The following is a 10,848-nucleotide window of genomic DNA, read 5'->3' as shown; positions in this document are numbered from 1 at the left end:
GGTACTGGTAATGGCACCGAAAGTACCGATCCCGAAAATAATCGAAATTAGGTACTGGCACCGAAAATGCTCAGTACTATACGGTATGATATTTGAAGATAAAAGTAAGTAAATACAAGTATGGTGCTAGACCGGTGTCGAACCGAAAGTAACGATTCTGAAAACGCCAAAAGGTGGGTACCAAATTGGTACTGAAAATGATTTGGTACAGTGAATTTGGTACCGATACGATACCGGTTTGATTACACGATTTGATACCATTTGCTCATCAATAATTTAAATATTCAAGTTAATTATACATGTTACAATTCATTCATTACAGAAAAAGACACAAAAAAAAAAAACAAAAACAAAAGAAGTTGTGTATATAAAATCTCATTCAAATGAAATACAATTTACTTACCACGTGTATGAAAAGCAATCTAAACGGTGCAATTGCTTGCGTTGCTACGTGGCATGAGCTCAAAGGTAATGTTAGGGATGAGCTCGGTACCGAAAACCCCGAAAAGTGGGTACCAGTACCGAATATACCTGGTACGGAACCGGCACTGGTACGGTACCAGTATTTGAGGGTAAAACCGGTACCAACAATGTCAAAAGTCGGTACCAAATCAGTACTGAAAATGTACCCGGGTTGGTAAATCTGGTACCAGTACCGGTACCATTTGCTTATCCCTATGGTGATGTTACTATTCATTTAGTTAGGTTTTTAATATATAGGTAATGAGTTAATACAAGGATGATGTAACCAAAACAAGGATGAGATGGGTAACGTACATGTACCGGTATCGAAAATACTAGTAGGGAATTAGAACAAAACTAGGTACCGAATATAATGGTAGGGTACGGGTATCGGTACGGTATCCGCTTTGGTACCACTTTGTTTTTTGTTTTATCTTTATTTTTGAGCTCTTATACATATACCAAATAGGTAAAATCAGGACGAGTACCAATACAGTATGTTTACCAAATAGTTAAAATCTATTCGAGTACCAATACGATACGGGTACCAAATAGGTGAAATCGATACAATTAAAATAAATACCATAATACGAAACAAAACATAATATTAAAAAATTGTTAAACTTTTACATAAAATTCGGTATCGGAATCCGTACCAATACCTAAATTACTGAATACTGAAATCAATAAAACTGAGTACCGATATATATTCCGAATATCTAAAATCAATACAAATATAGGTATTTGGCAAAAAAAAGCTCTTCCCTAAACCAAAACAACATAAAAATATATCATCATCTAAGATGTAGATTAAATTGGATGATATGGTTCATCTCTCTTTATATTGGTATTCGTTGCGGAATCGTACATGTTGATTAAAGTGGAGCAAGTGGTTGCACAATCCACTGATACATTTGTAATTGTTTTGGTTTGGTTTTGCAGGACTAACTTTTATAGCTGGGGGCTCTAACTGCTCGCTAGCTTTTATAAAATTGTTTATGTTGGCCGTTTAAATATATATATATATATATATATAAATAGATTTGTTGGCATTAAAAAATCATTTAATAACTTCAAATAAAAACATAAAATATGAAACAAAACTGATAGTTAATAAATATTTTCTTAAAAAACAAACGATATATTGAATGTCATCATCTGCTATAAATAAATGATATGTATTGTATGAAAGACAACAAACAGAAAAAAGGAGGACCTAATCCGTAATAAAAATAATAACATAATTATTGTACCTTGAAAAGACTTTGCTTTGCCAAATTGAAGAACGATAAGGACATTGTTATCATTTAGATTGTTTGTAACATAAACAAACATCTGCTCATGATATTATATAATACTCTAATTTGCAATATTTTCTTACATAGCGAGTCGTACCATGTGCATTATAGGTTGTACCAGTTTTGAGGCTGCTTTTCTTTTACTAGGCTAGGTGAGCGGTGGGCACCTACCTAAACACGTGCCTCATCCCCAAGACAAACAATTCTCCGCTCCACCTCACAAACCTCAATTAAGAGAGAGATTCCTAAGCGACGGTGACGTTTCAAAGCCGATGACGATGATAGATCATGGTTGATTTCGGGTTCTGACGGGGTGGTTCTAGGCGGCATGGCGGCGGCGTAGTCGACGCGATGGGGAAGCTAATTTTGACAAAGACGGTACACCGGTGGGTTAAATAGCAGCAAAGAAAGGGTCATTAACTTGAAGTGTTGCGTCGATTATTATTAAGGTTTGTTAAATTATTATCCCCTCTTTTGCACTATTTGTTTATGTTCAACTGTTATTTGGATTACTAAGCCCCTAAATCGGAAACAATCATGTAGGAACGTTGTAATTTGGATTATTAAGTCCCTATCGAACTCGATTCTCATCTCGAGGCAGGATTTTTTTTAATACGGCTCAGTTGTGTTCCTGCGAAGTTAGGGTTCCGGTGAGTTTTCCGGTAAGTCGTATTTCACATGCTGAAGATTCTGAACCATGTAGGTGTTGGAACAACAGCTGCTGGTCTTAAAGCTGCGTTGACAATCTTAACAAGTTTTTCGCACTTCTTTTTTCTTTCTGAATGTTTGTTTCTAAATTGTTCTTTAGTTTTCATTCCAGTTTAGGACCCAACCACAATTGTACTCTTTGGGGATCAACCCTTTGGGGGAGAATGGGTTCATGCCAAAGGGGTGGGGACCCCGCCTATATAGATCAATTTACACTTCCCAAGTTAGTCGTAGCAATTAAATTGATGCTAGCTGATCCCGAGGTGATGAACCTTCTATTATTTCATATTTCAACATTCCATGATTATCTGGTCCCAAATGCATCTGCATAACAAATAGATATCTCAAACTCGTTGGTTGGGTACCAGGTCAAAATATGTTAATATTGGTTCATTACAAAACTTAACTGGGCTTGTTCGGGTGTCAAAATGTTGGTTGTTTGTAATGTTGAGGTTTGAAATCAATTGAGTGAACTGCAGTCATGTTTAGGCTTGTAGTGGTGATGGTTTGATGTTATTTAGGCTTGTAATGTTGATGTGGTTTGATGATCTGATGTGATGATCTATTATTGTTTACACAGATGACGACGGCTATATAGATTGAAAATAAATGCCACCTTCAACATAGCATATGTCTAAGTGGGATTGCTACACCGTGAGTCTTTTGTGTTACTCTGACAGTTACACTATCCATTATACCACGGGCGTAGGCTACACGAAATTTGGCGTAGGCTATGCCAGATTGTTTTCATACGATTTTGTTTTATAATTTAAATTTGATTTAACTATTATACGTTGAGTGATTTTACTAACTTTGGAATTTCGTAATTGTTTAACTATTAATATGTGCATGGTAGGTTGTGTTTGAGTGTACGAGTATCAAAAAAATTCACAAAGTTGGGGTCTTTGGGCCTTGGGGTGGGTACCTGACAAGAAACTAGGCAAGGAAATGATGGTGTGGTTAGGTGATTAAAATAATCACAAAGGGTGTATAGGTTATATGTTTGAGTGGGGCAAATCACTTTTTTAATAGAATTCATGTTTTGTTGTTTAAATAGGCTATGTTGCTGCAGTTGTTAGCAAAATAAGATTGAGCAAGAGCTTGCATAAGAATCAGTTGTCAACGGAAATCAAGTACTTTATAAAGAATGTGTGGTTGCAACTGCAACTTTTAAAAAATCAATTTGTTTCCTGGCGTGGCATAATCAAAAGACGGCAATTGTGAGGCTCTCCGCTTGCAACCTGTTTGTAGCCATGGTGGCCGAATCGATAGATCTGAGCCTAACAAGTTGGTCAGTTAATGGGTCAAAAATGTAGGCTTTTTAGGGGTAACTGAAGTTATTTCTTGGAGTAATAGGTTCTTTGTCACAAGGTTGATGTAACAAAACAATTGGGTTTTATTAAGTATCATGCAGAATGGATCCCCGCCGCATCACGGCGGGTGACAAATCCTAGTTCATCCCATAAAGTAACATAATCTTGCCGACTCTTGTAAAAAAATAAGCATTAATGTTTGATTACGAAAAAAAAAGCATTTATTTACCCATTATAAATTACCAACATTTTGATGCATAAAGAGGTTGTATTCTATGCTTATGGTGATTTTCAAAAAAAAATAATAATTTATGTTACACTTTTAACCCAAAAGCTTTCTATATTTGATAATTTAACCTCACAACTTTTTTAGTTTCAACTTTGGTACCCAATACTTTTCATATTTTGCAAAATTTTCGTTTTACGTTTTGTTCTAAATTTTGTGAGTTAACACGACGCAACGTTCATGTGTGGTTCAACGTTTGTACGTTTTATTTTACGCTTTGTTCTTAATTTTACGAGTTAACATGATGCAACGTGTGTGTGTGTGATTAAACGTTTTTATGTCGTCTTTTTTTCTTGTTTGATAGGTTCATCGCAACGCGCTGGTCCTAAATCGACTTAGTTATTATTTTCTATGTTTTACATTTCGGTCTAATTTTTCCGCATTAACACGTCGCAACTTCAGTGTTGATGGTCGTTGATGGTATTTTCACATTGATGCTATTTATCACGGTTTTACACCCCCACCGCAACGCGGGAGGCTTAATACTAGTTAAAATGAAAGTGTACTAGGAAAAAAGAACCAATTAAAAACAATATAATAAGATCATGATATGAAAGTGTCTTAGGAAAAAAGAACCAACTGAAAACGATATAATAAGATCATGATATTCACACAGGCTTCCTTATTTCTACACCCCCCAAAGCGCCGCGTTTAGGGTTCTTTTCCAGATAAAAGCAGGTGTGACCTTGATTCGACTTGATATGAGGTTTGATTCGGTACGAGGTTGTCAGCCAGGTCACGAGAAACCTTAAGTGTTGCGTTATGGCCAAAGTGCGGCACTTAGGTCCCAGTTTATAGTGCTTTAAGAAGGAAGGCCATGCATTCGACATTTCATTCAAATTCCAAATTGCAAAAGTGTTTCAAACAAACCCGTGTTTTGTTGTTTTAGTGGCGTTTCTTCAAAATACGAAGTCGTGGTTTAGCAACTACCTTTTTGGTGAATACTCTGATGAGTCCGTTGTTCCAGATGCTTACGAGGGGACTGCTATTTCTGACTCGTACGAGAAACCTATCCCGTCCAACATGAGGGAGGAGGAGGTTGTCTCTGGCATTCGTTATCGTGACAATACGGTGCAGCTGGACTTGAATATCCCTGTGGAAGACTCGTACGCACAACACGGCTATTCGAATTACGGATACGGAGGTGAACCATATTCTCAGGCTGAAATCCGTACGGTCAGCCAAACTATCCCGACCCCGGTTACGGCAGGGGCACAGCTTAAGAGGAGTCGGGGTTGCCCAACCCCCCGAACTTTCCGCTCATTAGTGTTATATATGTAGTTTTCGTATAGAAATTTTTGTGTATATACGTTTTTGAGCCCCCGGTTCTATAGAAGTTTTTGTGTATATACATTTTTGACCCGCTCGTCTTCATTGTCAAGCTTCACCACTAGGTTACGGTGGTGAGCAGAGCTATGTAAAACAAAACTATGCTGGCCAGGTTAAGGTGGTGAGCAGAGCTTTGTCAAGCAAGACTATTTGGGCCAGGGAGATGGTGATGAACAAAACTTTGTACAACAAGACTATCCGGACCAGGGAGACGGTGGTGAGCAAGAGGATCTGTTAGTCGATGAGGAAGGCTCTTACCCAATTATATTTCCGTTTGATACAAACCTTACGTTTTCGTCGTGTGATGAGTTGGTGGATTGGGTACAGAAGACGGGAAAGGACAATGGTTACGTCAATGTGATTAAAAGATCGAATAAAAGAGGAAGTAATTTCGAGGTTTGGTTTCAATACAGTCTTGGTGGGGAGTATAAAAATGTAGCTACAGTGAGGAGAACATGTAGCAATAAAATAGGTTGCCCGTTTGAGTTGATAGGGTTTACGGAAGACTATCCGGGCCAAGGAGTTGGTGGTGAACAAAACTTTGTACAACAAGACTATCTGGACGAGGGAGATGGTGGTGACCAGGAGGATATGTTAGTCGATGAGGAAGGCTCTTACCCAATTATATTTTCGTTTGATACAAACCTTACGTTTTCGTTGCGTGATGAGTTGATGGATTTGGTACAGAAGACGGGAAAGGACAATGGTTACGTCAATGTGATTAAAAGATTGAATAAAAGAGGAAGTAATTTCAAGGTTTGGTTTCAATGCAGTCTTGGTGGGGAGTATAAGAGTGTAGCTACAGTGAGGAGAACATGTAGCAATAAAATAGGTTGCTCGTTTGAGTTGATAGGGTTTATGGAATCAAAAGGAAGTGTTTGGAGGATAGAGGTGACGAACCCGAGGCACAACCACACTCCTATTGAAAACTTAGAGGGTCACACGTATGCGAGAAGGCTTTCTTCGGAGGATAAAAGACTGATTGAGCAGCTGGCAGAGAAAGATATTCCGAACCGTAGCATCTGGCGTACGTTGACGAAAAAGAACCCGGATAAAAAGATTATTCCGAAAGATATACACAATGTTGTTCAGAAGATCAATGTCGGAAAGATGGTCGGCAGATCTCCAATGTAACAACTTGAAAACCTTCTTGTAAAATCATTCACTTATTACATACGCGAAAATGAGACCACGAATGCGGATGAAGATATCTTCTTTGTCCACAAACTTTCATTTACTATGTGGTGTGCATTCCCCCATGTGCTAATGATTGATGCCACATACAAAACAAACTTGTACAATCTTCCGTTTGTGCAGGTCATAGGTATGATTCTCCAAGAACTCCACCAATAGTGACCTATTGTTACAAACATCATAAATCATAAAACAAAAAATGATCAAACTTACATATCTAACACAAAATTAAATATCATATTCTTTACTACAAATGAAAATGAAGATGATTACGTACGTGTAGTTATTTAGAATGTTTCGAATCATTACAGAAGTTGAAAGTTCATCTGGATTAAGCGGAATGATTTCTCGAAACTTTCTACCCACCGACGGTAATCCTCTCCGACGAGTGAACCCACATAACCTGTTCCTCGGACCCGTAGGTACCGGTGTAAGTGAATTATAACAAACAACTTTTTTGATTACTAGTGGAGGTCGTTGATTAACATGGTGGAATCTGGATGGGTAAAACGGTGGCGTGCGAGGATTTAAAGGATGGGGAACCTCTATTACTGTTTATTTTTTTCTTTTTGTAAGATAAATAAATGGTGAGGAAGAGATGATGAAAAGTTTGAGTTAAGGTGGTGGTAATTATAGGAAGAGGAGTAGACTAACTGGCCGCCTGACTGAAAAGGTACTTATAGATTGCATTTAATGCTTTATAAGATATATTTGTGGCAGTGAATTTTAGTGGTACAAATAAATGGTAAAAAGATCATGGTACTTTAACGTATTTGTGCATCGAGAATCGACATTAAATTATGTATGTTTTATAATATAAAACACAAATCTACAACTTCTCAACAAAAAAACACAACCAAATACAACCAAAACCCCACTTTTTCAACCAAAAAACAAAGAGACACACCTAAGTGCGGCGCTTTGGCCAAAGTGCAGCGCTTAGGTACAAGATCAACAGACAAGGTCTGACAGGTTCAGACCTTGTCTGTTGACTTTACTTCTAAGCGCTGCGCTTTGGCCAAAACGCAGCGCTTCCCTGTGTGTAAAAAGCCAACAGGCGTGTGTGAATAACCAACGCCTATAATAAAAGTGTATGGCGTGGATATTTGTAAATTATGTAAAGTGTACTAATAAAGAAAATATTTTAATTAATCATTAAAAATAATCTAAATTAAACTTTAGAAAACAATTGTTCATTTGTTTATTGATTTTTGAATAGTATGGGTTATTGTTTTCCGATGGAAAAAACCATGGTTGGGATTGGTTAACCACAAAGCGACACCTGTTTCCTAACATTTTTTATATAGTAACCAGTGGTAAAACCCGTGTGCAAACATGGGTGATTTTTAGAAAACCATTCATAATACATTTTAATAAAAAGTATAGATAGGTATATAGATATTGTACCAAAACTTGTTATCTATTATAGATAATAGACAACTATAAACATAGATCATCAGTTAATATATCAGTTACATATGACTATTTCTATTCTCCTATCCAAAACGAAAGTTCATCACCAAAAACAATATTTTGGTACTTCAAATAACCAGGCCATCCAACAATACCGTAACTGAATCCAGTAGTGGCTTTTTGAGATCTTGTAAATAGTTCCTGCACTTCACCTTTTAGATTTTGGATCTTAAAAGGCTTAAGATTATCGGTATCCATGTTAGGATCTGAGTTTGAATTGTTTAGGTTTGTTTTAAGATGAAGAATAGAAGATGATAATAAGATGAACTAATATGCAGCTCAATGAAGAAAAACTTTATAATACAAACAATGGAAGATATGCTTAAATCACGAATACTTTTTGTTGAATGACTGAATACCCAAACGATTCACGTAAGCATGAATTACAACTCCCCCTCAGCCTGAGATCATAGAGTTTGTTCATACATGTTAGGATCTGAGTTTAATTGTTTGTGTTTGTTTTAAAGATGAAACATGAAAGATGATAATAAGATGAATAATATGTTGCGGAAATGAAGAAAACTTTATAACACAAGCAATGGAAGAAATGTTTTCATCATGAATACTTTAAGTCGAAAGATTGTCTAAACACTGTTACATTAATAAAACACTGATTATAAGACTCTGTTGGGGCTATACTCTGATGAGCTCAACCTCTGATGAAGCTTTAGCAGTGCTTTCTTCAAAGGATGATCAGACCTTTGACTTCCAGCAGATCTTTGACTTCATCAGTGGTTTAGTCTTTAATAGTCTTTATAATCCAGCAGAGTTGTTTTGCCTTTGTATCATCTGTTCTCAAGAAAGGTTTCACATGAGCCGACAATCTCCCCCTAGAACAGATGATGCCAAAACCCTTCATTATTTCTGGTCTTTATTTCCTCATCAACATTTCCCGGATTTGCCCTTTGAACTGTAGTTCAAAGTCCAAGGAATCTGTGTCTTCTTCATCCCTTTCCAATTGAAGGTTCAAAAGATCTTGAAGGTCATTTGCACTCAGAACATATGCATCCTTCCTTGTTATCCTTTCAAAATTACCATCTGATCTGAGCAAAGTCAATATGTGGATGTCTGAAGATGACTTCCACTTTAGTATTTTTGGATTAGATGGTTTTCTAGGGATAAGAGTTATTTGTGATGAGTTTGGTGAATGAGGTCTGCTTGCCAACCTTTTGATTGTTTCAGCTAATTGAGCAGTTAGTTGATTGACAGCATCGTCCATGTGGTAATCAATCTAGTATTTAATGGCCACTTTTCTATATTCTTCATACATCTGCTCATCTTCCTCATCAGTCTACTTCTGCCTTTTTAATTGGTTCAAGGCATTTGTGGGTAAAGCAGATGATAAGGAAAACTTTTGTAAGGCATGGGTCTGTTGAGGCCTATCAACAGTGGTTTCAGGATAAACTGGCTTTTTGTGATGAGTTTGGTGAATGAGGTCTGCTTGCCAACCTTTTGATTGTTTCAGCTAATTGAGCAGTTAGTTGATTGACAGCATCGTCCATGTGGTAATCAATCTAGTATTTAATGGCCACTTTTCTATATTCTTCATACATCTGCTCATCTTCCTCATCAGTCTACTTCTGCCTTTTTAATTGGTTCAAGGCATTTGTGGGTAAAGCAGATGATAAGGAAAACTTTTGTAAGGCATGGGTCTGTTGAGGCCTATCAACAGTGGTTTCAAGATAAACTGGCTTTTGAGAAACATATGGGTCTTTCTTTCTAAGCTCTTCTAGGTTTTTGTAGGTTTCTTCAACATTTAATTTTGACCATCTGCCTATTGATCTTGCAGACCCATAACCAGCAGCAACAAGTTCTACTCTCATTGTCTTGAACCTTAATGCATCATCTGGATCAACTTGCTTGGATTTATTCCAATTTGGTGCAGTTTTCTTGACCAGGGGATCATTGTTCATTTTTATAATTCTGTCAATCTCTTCCCTGAGAGCATATATTGACCAGTCCTTAAATTGGGCCTTGGTTGCTTTGGAGGGCTTGTGCTTCATTATGTGTTCTAAGTAATCAACCCTTAGTTCCTTTTGAAGCTCCGTATCCAATGGCCGCTCAGACATGGATTTACTAAGGTCTTTAGCAAAGTCTTCAAGTTTTCTGACTTTGTCAAGCCCATGTGATAGTAGACCATGGTATTTCCTGTCACCTAACCCTTCGCTTTCTACTCTGGCTGTAACCTCTGCTTGTTTTGCTTTCATTTTAAAATACTCATTAAGGTTCTGAGGTTGTCTGAAGCCATAGAGAGATGGGAAGGTTCTTTTGGATGGATCCTCTATCCTGTAAAAAGATTCCATTTCACTTTGAACTGCAAACAGTTCTAGAGGATATTGAACAGCTAATGGCCTGTAACTAGTGGGTGGATTGTGAAGTGGATTTATAAGTGGAGATGATGAGGGTAGAGTGGTTTGGATGGGAACACATGATAAAGGGAATTGTGATGGAATCCCCTTATCATCATCACGCACAACGAATTTTCTTTTGTGTAAATAAGCTGATTTGGGTGGTGGAGGAACTTTTGATGGAGAAGGTGGTTTAGGTGAAGAATGTGGTTATGAAGGGAATCTTTGAGGTATAGGTGATTGTTGTGTTGATGGTGGTGTATTGAAATTGATGGTAGTAGTGGATTGGCTAACCTCTGCTGAGACAACAGGTGTCTCAACAACTGTTGGGCTAACATTTGCTGATGCTTTTGTTGCATCAACATCTGTTGGTTTGATGGGTGAGGATGGTGGTTTTGAAGCTATTTTCTGCTTCTTTTCTAGTGGTTTTTGAGGTG

At 37.3% G+C, this 10,848-nt stretch overlaps 1 long non-coding RNA gene across 3 annotated transcripts; it reads left to right on the top strand.

The window, feature by feature from the left end:
• The first annotated feature begins 1,844 nt into the window (after positions 1-1,844).
• On the top strand, positions 1,845-3,976 carry LOC110865517. Of its 3 annotated transcripts, none has more exons than XR_002550764.2 (3): positions 1,845-2,209; positions 2,304-3,122; positions 3,526-3,976. It is a non-coding gene; the product is annotated as an uncharacterized LOC110865517 (long non-coding RNA). The 3 variants fall into 3 exon arrangements; XR_002550765.2 differs by lacking the exon at positions 3,526-3,976 and having other exon boundaries at positions 1,846-2,209; positions 2,304-2,731; positions 3,049-3,306; XR_004861330.1 differs by lacking the exon at positions 3,526-3,976 and having other exon boundaries at positions 1,853-2,209; positions 2,304-3,306.
• Positions 3,977-10,848: the final 6,872 nt, after the last annotated feature.

This window comes from Helianthus annuus, chromosome 6, assembly GCF_002127325.2.
Source record: "Helianthus annuus cultivar XRQ/B chromosome 6, HanXRQr2.0-SUNRISE, whole genome shotgun sequence".
Taxonomy (NCBI): Eukaryota; Viridiplantae; Streptophyta; class Magnoliopsida; order Asterales; family Asteraceae; genus Helianthus; species Helianthus annuus.
Note: the sequence above shows the minus strand (reverse complement) of the source record. Positions and strands in the feature narration are given on the sequence as shown.